General features: G+C 44.9%; 1 non-coding gene across 1 annotated transcript; it reads right to left on the reverse strand.

Moving 5' to 3' along the window:
* Window positions 1-9350: 9350 nt before the first annotated feature.
* Window positions 9351-9469, reverse strand: LOC145405198 (5S ribosomal RNA). Its single transcript, XR_013898298.1, has one exon. It is a non-coding gene; the product is annotated as a 5S ribosomal RNA (ribosomal RNA).
* Between the last annotated feature and the right edge of the window lie 519 nt (window positions 9470-9988).

A 9988-nucleotide genomic window follows, 5' to 3' on the forward strand; every position in this document is an offset into this window, starting at 1 on the left:
AAGGACCCGCCTACATAGCCCAGCTAACGTTCGTTTCGCATCGAACATCCTGGGGGTAACGATAGTTTTTCTTATGACTGTACACGACCAGAGGCTGACTGAGAGCCACTGAGTCACTCCTGGCGGCAGGCACTATCACGCCTGTGCTCGAAGGTCCTGATTTGTGCTACACAAACCCCCTGATTGGTGATAAAAAAATGAGGTCGGTTACTTTCTGAACAGACCTCGTATGTGTCAGGAAGATCAGTCAGAGCCCATGGTACAGGAGGTATATCTACCGGTTTGCATTAGTTTTTCTCACGGATTGGTCGTGTACCTGTAGCTGTTCCTTTCAGATATTTCTACAAGTCACAGCAGTATTAACCTTTGCATTTTATGTACAATTTTGTTTGTCTACATTTTTAGCAGATAATATAAGTTGCTCAATGACTGCATCCACACAGATTTAGTATTGCTACTAGGTTTAAGTCAAAGGTAAACAAGTCATTAAAATTATCATCCAGTCTCTGTATCCACTTATTACCTACAAACTCTAAACAATATTGAGAAACATACTATGCTCTGTGAAAGGAAGTGTTGTCAATTTGCAGATTTTAAAGAAAATGTCTTAATATACAATCACTTTATGAAGCCCTCTTTTTCAACAGCAGTTCACTGTCTATATAAAGATGTCTTTAGAGTGTACATATGTTCAGAGAAGGTATAGAACTTTTTCCCAGGCTCTAGAACAAATCTGATTTACTCTCAGCATGACCTTAGGTGCAGTGAGGCTCTGTCCGTTCTCCCCTTTGGGGCTAAGATGCGAATGAATGTGTTTGAATGGATGAGTAAATGGAGAGTGAGTCGTCCTGTCTCGGCTACCTCCCTTTCCTTGGGGGAAGCAGCCTAGGTATATAGATAGATAAATGACCTTAGGATGTCTGGGAAATACGGTTAGTTTGCACTGTGGACATATTTCAACAACTGCACACATTGAAGTAGGTAATCGACTTAAGAGGAAAAATCTTTCTTAAAATGGGTACCTGGAGGCCCGAAATTGTCCAAGGTATCTTAGCAATGTTAGCATACGTGTGAGACGTCATAGAACAATAACTTTGATAAAACAAGTATACTGAGCTCTTGAGAAACTGCAAGAGGAATTAAGAGGCACTGCCCAAAGTCTTCTGTCAAACCTCTCAGTCACTAAGAGATCCATTCGTTTCTCCAGTGACAGCTATAGCCAAGGAGTACGATGCTACTTAGACAGAGCTTCTGAGCTCTCAAAAAGGTTCAGGAAGCAAGAAGAAGTTTCAAGCTCAAGGCCTTACGGTGGTTTGGTCATCAATGATACAGCAGCTACCCAAACGTTTGTTTTTAGCATTCCTACACCTGTTACCATTTGCATCAATCTATTCCCCTGAAGCAGCTTACACTTCCTTTTTCGATAACTAAGCAAAATAGCGAAATAGACTGGAGATGGAGGGCCATCTAAGATGCCTCAAAGAGACAACACCAGGAAACAAGAAGCTGGTTGACGGTAAGCATCATCATTCATTACACTGATTAGAAAGCGGTTGGTTAAAAGTTTGCAGTTTGTTGGAGAAAACCCTAGTAAACCACAAAGTACTGCATACCATTAGTATTTTTTCCACCCTAGTTCTCTGTGGCAAATGGATGGTTCCACCATCCACAAACTTGATGTATTGCTATCTTCACGTTGCTCTGCACTGAGTGACAAGTAAATTAGCTTGCTGTAACCCAGAAACCCCCTTAGTTTTTTGGATGGTAATTATGCCACTAAATGGACGCCTGGTGATCTAGTGAGTTGTGGCACTTCAGTGAGATTCGACCCGTAAGGGCTTACATCAGTGTTATGGTTGGGGATTGCTCCTTACACAAAGTCCCTAAGATATGTAAGGGTGTGGCCACACGCTCGAAACATGTGTTGGCAACATGTTTCAAACTGTGCCAGGAACAATGTTACAGACATGTTTTAAACACAAGTGTCTCGAACATGTTGGCAACTTTGCTGGAATCATGTTGGTAGCACCGGTATGGACGAGGCTTTGAGCTGCGGACATGAATCTAACACAGCAGTAGACCATTACCTGCGACCGTGATACCATTTCAAAATCTGTCTTTGACATCCTGAAGAAATTACGAAATTCTTAAGTATCCTCCACTTGCACCGATAGCAGTCCAATGTCATCTCTAACGAGGTCATTTACAAAATGATGTCCATCACCATAGGGATTGGCCTTACGTGATGGACGCACAGAAAATCGCCGACGAGCACGTACTTTTTGTCCCTGCTGTGCACATAAGACAACCGTTGAGGCTGCGACAAGTAAGGTGTCCTCCCTCATTGCCATGTTGCTGGGTACTGTCTCTCACAAGGTTGGACCACACGACTACTTCACCTTTGTTTCGAACATGTCAGTGACTTTCTCGAAAGCCATGCTAGTGACATTGCCCATAACATGTCTGTGACATGTTGCTAACATGTTCGAAGCATGAATCTAACACGCCACGAGCAATGTTTCCGACAATGTTCGAGGGCAAGTGTGGCCGCACTCTAAGGCTGATCACCCTTGCCTTAATTATCGGGACCATCTATTTTTTTTATAGGGGAAGGCAGGATGAAGGATCTCATGGTGTTGGATTTCTAATTAACAGATATTTTGCAGATAACATTTTTAAATTCAGCAGTGTGTCTGACTGTATGGTCTTCCGCTACATACAATTTTCCTACAAAAATTTTAAGAGAGGCCAGGCCACTCCCTTTCCACAAAATAATTTTCATAAAAGGTGAAAGGGGGGCACGTATGGCTTCGACATCTTAGTACATAATGTACAACTGACTCCTCATTATTCTATGGGGTCATTATTCCTCCAGAGCATAAAAACAATACAAAATAGGGGAAGGAGGACAGATATCGCTCTGATATCTCAATGCATGTTGTGCTATGAACTTTGATTTTTTTTTTTTTTTTTTTTTTATGTCCGACTCTGGGCATAGGCTTCACAGCCTGCTATCAAGGCCCAGCAGTCCTCCTACATACCATACACCTCTACATGTCACCACTTCGGCGCTAACACCCACCGTCCATATTGAATACATGCTTGGGCTGTCTCATACAGGACTGGTGTATTGGTATTAGCGGGGGTATTTTTACGACATGTCGGCGGGTCTTCTGGTAGATCAGTAAAGCCTGATTTAATGAAATTCAAATCCTTAAACTGTTCCCTGCTCCAGCCGGGATTCGAACCTGGGTCCGTTAGGACTGCAGGCCACCTCTCTACCGATTGAGCCACCGATTTGTAATGAAATATTTGGGAAGCGTGACTCCCAGTAATTCGTGGGGATCAGTCCCCCTTCCCAGTAATATAACAATCAGAAATAGAGGAATGTGAATGCAATGATTTAAACAACGTCGTCATCCATATCACAGGATTTGGGAAAGCAGTTTCCATGTTTTCTCAAAAATGCTCAAGAAGAAACAGCACATATACCTTATTGTTGACAGTCTTTTCTGCTTTTTACCAAACATTTAATCAATTACTTTCTCTTTTCTAGGAACACATCTTACGTGATATATCATATATGGACTTATTTTTAACTTTAATTTCTTCTGAGTGACAGATTCTAGATACTCTTAAGTACTTTCCAAAGCAAGCTGGCATTTTAACGTGCACACACATTCTCCAAACAGTAACTTGCCAGAAGGTCCGATGAGTTAGCACTGAACATTCCAGCTTTTTGTTAGGGTTCGTTTCGTTTCGTTTTCGTTTCGTTTTTAAAGGCTCCAACATGCTTGCATGTGTCGGCCTTGGTCACCTAATGGCGGCTCTCCACGCTGCACGATCCATTGCAGCCTCCCTGTTCAGTCCCTTAACCCTAAGGTCACACTTAATGACCTCGTCCCATGTCTTTCTCGGTCTACCCCTCACAACCCCACCCCCAATATTAACACTTCTCACCTTCCTCACCCAATTATCATCCCCCATCCTCTCCACATGTCCAAACCACCTCAATCTACCTCTCCTCATCACAACACCAATACACTCCAGTTCCATCCTACCTCTCAACTCTTCCATTTAAACCCAACACCTCCAGGCCTTGGACGCAGGGACGCACTGCACATCCACCTAATCATTGTCATTTCAGTACGTCTGAGCCGGCGAATGTCTTCCTCCTTCACTGCCCAGGTCTCACTACCATACAGCATTACACTCCTAACACATGCTGCATACAAAGACCCCTTAGCACGTAGGGAGAGCCCTCTCAATGTCAGGAGAGGCAAGAGCTCCCTGAACTTCTTCCAACCACTTCTCACCCTAGCCACAGAGCTAGCTCCAGCCCCACCTCCAGCACACAACATGTCTCCCAAATAACAAAACTCTTCCACACACTCAAGAGATTCACCAGCAAGTTCAATCCTTTCACGTCTGACGATCTCCACCTGCTCACCCCGGCACGCCGTACACATAAAATCAGTATTATCTCGCAGTCTACCTCTGATACCACTACATCTCTTATGCACCCATTTATCACACACACTGCACAAGATGGAATTACTTCCCACGCCCTTGTGGCAAACTGCACATGGCCACTCTCCCTCGTCTTTGACAGTACCGCCACCAACCCTAGATATCATCAATTTTGTTTTATCTGCATTTACCCTTAAACCCTTTTGCCCCATACCATCTCTCCACTTCCTAAACCTTTCCTCCGCCTCCCTTTCATTCTCTGCAATCAACACCAAATCATCAGCATACAACAACTCCCACGGGAGTCCGTTTCTGAAGTCACGTGAAAGGGCTTCAAGTACCATGATAAACAACACGGGACTCAAGACTGACCCCTGATGCACACCAACATTCACGGAAAACTCATCACTCAAATCTCCATTCACTCTCACCTGGGTGTGAGCACCCACATACATGGCCATAACCACCCTAACCAGCCACTCCTCCAAGCCAAGCTTTCTCATTGCCCACTTCACCACCTCTCTAGGGACCCTGTCAAAGGCCTTTTCCAAATCAACAAAAACAAAATAAAGATCCCTTCTCCTACCAATATATTTTTCCTGAAGCTGTCGAACAATGAATATGGCATCAGTGGTCCCCCTACCTGGCATAAACCCAAACTGCATCTCATCAATATTCACTCTTTCTCTAATCATACCTTCTAAAACTCCCTCCATTACCTTCATTATCTGATCTAAAAGCTTTATACCTCTATAATTTCCTCTTTCCAGGGCATCACCCTTCCCTTTATACACATTTACAATTACACTCTTCAGCCAATCATCTGGGACAACACACTCATAAATAATCCTGTTTATCAGGTCAGTGACTAAACTCACCCCTATATCGCCTGAGGCCTTCAACATTTCGGCAGTCAACCCAGACACACCTGCTGCCTTCCCCACCCTCATCCTGCCTATTGCCTCATTCACAGTAGCAGTATCAATCAAAGGCCAAGGGCCAGACACTGGATCTGCTGGCTCCAAACCTTCCCTGTCCCAGTCAAACTCCTCATTCAACAACCGGTTATAATGCTCTCTCCATGCATCTTTAATATCCTCACTGTTCACCACTACCCTTCCTTCATCATTCTTCACACACTGCTCACCTATGATATCCCGATTATCCCTCTTCATCTGACCTGCCACCCTAAATATATTTTTCCTTTCCCCATGATTTAGGTTATCAAGTAATTGTCTCTGTGACTCAGACTTTGCCCTGTATACCTCTCTCCTAGCCCTACGCTTGGCAGCCAAATATTCCTCTTTGCTACCACCCTTCTTCCATTCCCGGAAAAGCCTTCTTTTCTTCTTAATTGCAGCTTCTACACCCTCATCCCACCACCAAGTTACATTATGTCTTGGTGGTCCTCTTGTCCAGCCGCATGTTACATCAGTAACTCTCAAGAAATTGTTCTTGAGGGCTCTGTACTGTTCATTAACGCCTCTGTCTACAGCTCCCTGTTCAGCCACCACTCTCCTCAACTCGCTATAGAAGGCATCCCTTACTACTTGGTTTTTCAGCTTCCATATTTTCCTCCTAGGTACATAAGTCCTCTTTTTCATCACCTGTTCTTTAAGCACCATATCACAAATCAATAGTTTGTGCTGCTGCACACACTCCTCACTTCCTATAACTTTAACATCCCTCACTAACCTCCTATCGGCCCTCCTAACCAGAAAATAATCTATCTGACTGCTATTTCCCCCATACTTATACGTAATTAACCTACTGTCTCTTTTCCTAAAATATGTGTTGCACACAATCATGTCCGTTGCCTCCCCAAACTCGAGTATCCTTTCCCCTTCTGCATTCCTTAGACCATATGCACATCCCCCATGCACTCCTTCATAACCTTGTGCTGCTTCACCTACATGACCATTTAAGTCCCCTCCCAAAATCACTATCTCATCATCCCGCATACCACCCACTACACGTATTAAATCATCCCAGAATCTATCTTTCTCTGATTCATCCAATCCTGCCTGTGGAGCATATGCCGATATAATCACAGCTATCTTTCTTCCCAACAGAATTTTCACTACCAATATCCTATCGCTTACTCTCAAAACATTCATAACATATTCCACCCATTTCTCCGCAACCATCACACCAACACCTCCATATCCGTCTGTCCCCCCCTGCCAAAACAACTTATAGCAACAGTCCTTCCCAACAATCTTTCTGGCTGATCCACCTCTGTACCGGACTTCCTGCAAACATGCCACATCCACCCACCTCCTACTGAATGCCTCAGCGACTTCCCCTGCTCTTCCCCTCAAACTTCCCACATTCCATGAACCCACCCTCATCCCCATGGGTGATTTACTGTCCTCAGGCTTGCTTTGAAACCTTTTTTGTTTTGTCATCTTCAGTATTAATAAATGGGGACAGACACAGCACAGGTCCCACTCACTGCACAATCCCAGGTCCAGGCAATGGATCTGGGACCCCTAGTCCACCAGCTTACCAGTGGCTGTGGTAGTGGCCTCGGGGCACCCTGCCAGGACAGCTGCAGGGACACCCTCCAAGCGCGTCTTGGCACTGCAACGATCCCGCCATTATACACCCACTGATAGGGCAGCCTCCTGGGGCGCTACTCCCAGGTTCGGGCCCCTCTCTATTGGGCGGAAGCGGCAGCCTGGGAACCGCAATGCCCTGTACCCTCTAGCACAGGCCCGAGCCCTATCTCGCCCTGGACCCATGATCTATGCCGGCGGAACCCCCGCCACGCCTCCCCCCAGAAGTCCGCCACTAGGTAGCGGGGGCAAAGTTTTCTGGCCGCATGCCCTTGTTGACGCCAACCCCTGTAACGTAGTGGGATACGATGTGTGAAATGTAAAGTGCATGTGGTGTAGTGCATAGATAGTTAGAGAAAATGTTTGGGAGAGTATGCTGGTCTCCTCTCCATGTTACTGTCACACTGAAAAGGTCAGCAAAGGGGGATGGTTAGATAGCTAGTGAAACAGGAGCTCCAGCTCTCCCTATCACCAGCATTCCCATTCCCCCCGGGAGTACTACCCTGTTCGGCCCGTGCTACGGCCTCCTCCGTTACTGTGGGAGAGTTGGCACTCAGTGCTACTGTAAAATCATGCGTGGGAGAGTTAATAGATATAAAAAAGGTATGTATTTTCAATCGGGTACCGTATTCGAGATCTGTCTATCTATTGCCAGAAGCTTTAATCCCGTAATGGATGGCCACAAACAAATCACACCCATGTTGCCCGGTCCCCCGCCATTTCGCTGTCCTGCCCCCGCCTCACACCCGCCTCTCACATATACCTCTCCACTCCATCCCTCCATATCCTTGGCCTTCTCCTCCCTCTCCCCCTCTCCACCTCACTCACATGCACTCTCCTCGTTAGTATTTCGTTCTCCATCCTCTCCACATGGCCAAACCACATCAATGTATTCTTCTAAAGGTTTCTATCTTATGCACATGCACACTACAACTCTCCTTCACTTCCTCATTTGTCAGTCTGTCTCTCCATGTAAGTCCACAAGCTCCTTTCAAATAAGTCATTTCCACTGCTCTCACTCTTGACTTGTGTCCTTCCAACAAGGTCCAAGCCTCACTTTCATACATTAGAGTTGGTATCACAATACTATCATGCAGCGACTATTTTATTTCAATGCTCACATCCGTATTTCTTATCACTGCTTTCAAAGAACCAGCAACCTTTCTTCCCTGTTGTGCCCTTTCAAGCACTTCATCCTCGAAACTTCCATCCTTACTCATCACACTACCCAAGTACTTAAATGCACTCACATTCTCCATTTCACCATCATCCAACCTCATTGTACAGTCTCATCATAAAGTATCCGAACGCTGTAAGCGCCATGTATTTTGAAACATGCGATCGCAAAATCTGAAAACAGCTCTTCTAGTGGGTACCTCTTTCAGCCTTAGAGTGCGGCCATATGTAGACTGAACAACCACGGAGACATGACGAATCTCTGCTTCAGTCCAACATTTAGATAGAAAAAAAAATCACTCAGATCACTATCCACAAGCACTGAAACCTTAACCCCAACATACATACTCTTCACGGCATTCAGCAACATCCCGTTTACGCCATATGATATTAATTTATTCCACATTCCTTGTCTATCTACCCTGACATATGCTTTCTCCAAATCCATGAAGGCCGCGTACAACTTTTTTCCTCTCTCTAAAAACTTTTTCACTAAAGATCTAAGAATGAATATCTGATATACACAACCTCTTCCCTTCCTAAAACCTCCCTGTTCTTCTCTAACTAATTCCTCTGTTATTTCCCTAACTCTGTCAATAAGTTTAATACTATACACTTTTCATGTTACTCTAAGAAGACAAATGCCCCTGTGATTACCACACATTTCTTTTTCCACGTTTCCTTTGTACAGGGGAATAAATTATTATACAAGACTTCCAATCCTCCGGGACTCTACCTTCATCCCAGGCCAACCTGCACATCTTCCACATCCATTCTACTACTATCTTTCCCCCATGCTTTAGCATTTCACCACACATTCCATCTATTCCTGGGGCTTTCCCCATTATGACTTCCTTCATTGTTTCCACTATTTCCATCCTACTGATTTCGTCCTCTCTTCTCAACTCCCTCCTTCTTCCAGTCATTCTCCAGCCACATGTTTAACAGTTCCTGAAAGTGTTCTCTCCATCCGCTCGCTTTTTCTCCCTTCTCCACCAGCAATTTACTGTTTTTATCTTTCATCATTCATTCATTGCCAGACGCCATGTATCCCAAACGGGGTGGCCAAGGGCTTAGAGTTAATTGTTTTACAGGGAGGGGCACTAATCCTCCACCAACCCCACTTGACACGTAGGGAGAACGTTATGTCAACAGCATCTGGTGTTCCCAGGCGGTCACCCATCCAAGTACTAACCAGACCCAACGTTGTTTAACTTCGCTGATCGGACGGGAAGCGGTATACGCAACGTGGTATGGCCGTTCCCGACTAATTTTGCTAACACATTGTCTTCCACTTTTCACCTCTTTCTATAACATTTTCTCATATTCCCTCCACTTTGCACTTAAATTCTTTCCAAATTCTTCATCCACATGTTTCTTATTCTCTCTCATACTAATCTTTTTACCTCTCTCTTCCTCTCCCTGTATAACTCTATCTCCGTCTCCCAGCTTCCTCAACGCCTCTGCTTCCCGTCCACTCATTATATGCTTTCTTCTTTTGCACCACAGCTTGTCTCACCTCTTCATTCCATCATGCTGTTCATTGCACCCCATTCCATCTTCTCTTCACCCCACACACCACCTCACATGCTGCACAGATTTCTTCTGTGAATATCTTGCACACCCCTTCCACCTACCCCATCTGATCCAAATAATATTTACTTAGTTGCTCGTCCACTTCTCTAAATCCTGCTTTTTTTTTCCATCCTCTTGCAATGTTTCTACCCTCCTTGTATGGACTACGTCTTCCAGTTCTCCCCTCCTTCTATTCCTTCACTGCATCT

Source organism: Coenobita brevimanus, chromosome 65 (assembly GCF_032717465.1).
Source record: "Coenobita brevimanus isolate Jiangsu-jjx chromosome 65, ASM3271746v2, whole genome shotgun sequence".
NCBI lineage: Eukaryota > Metazoa > Arthropoda > Malacostraca > Decapoda > Coenobitidae > Coenobita > Coenobita brevimanus.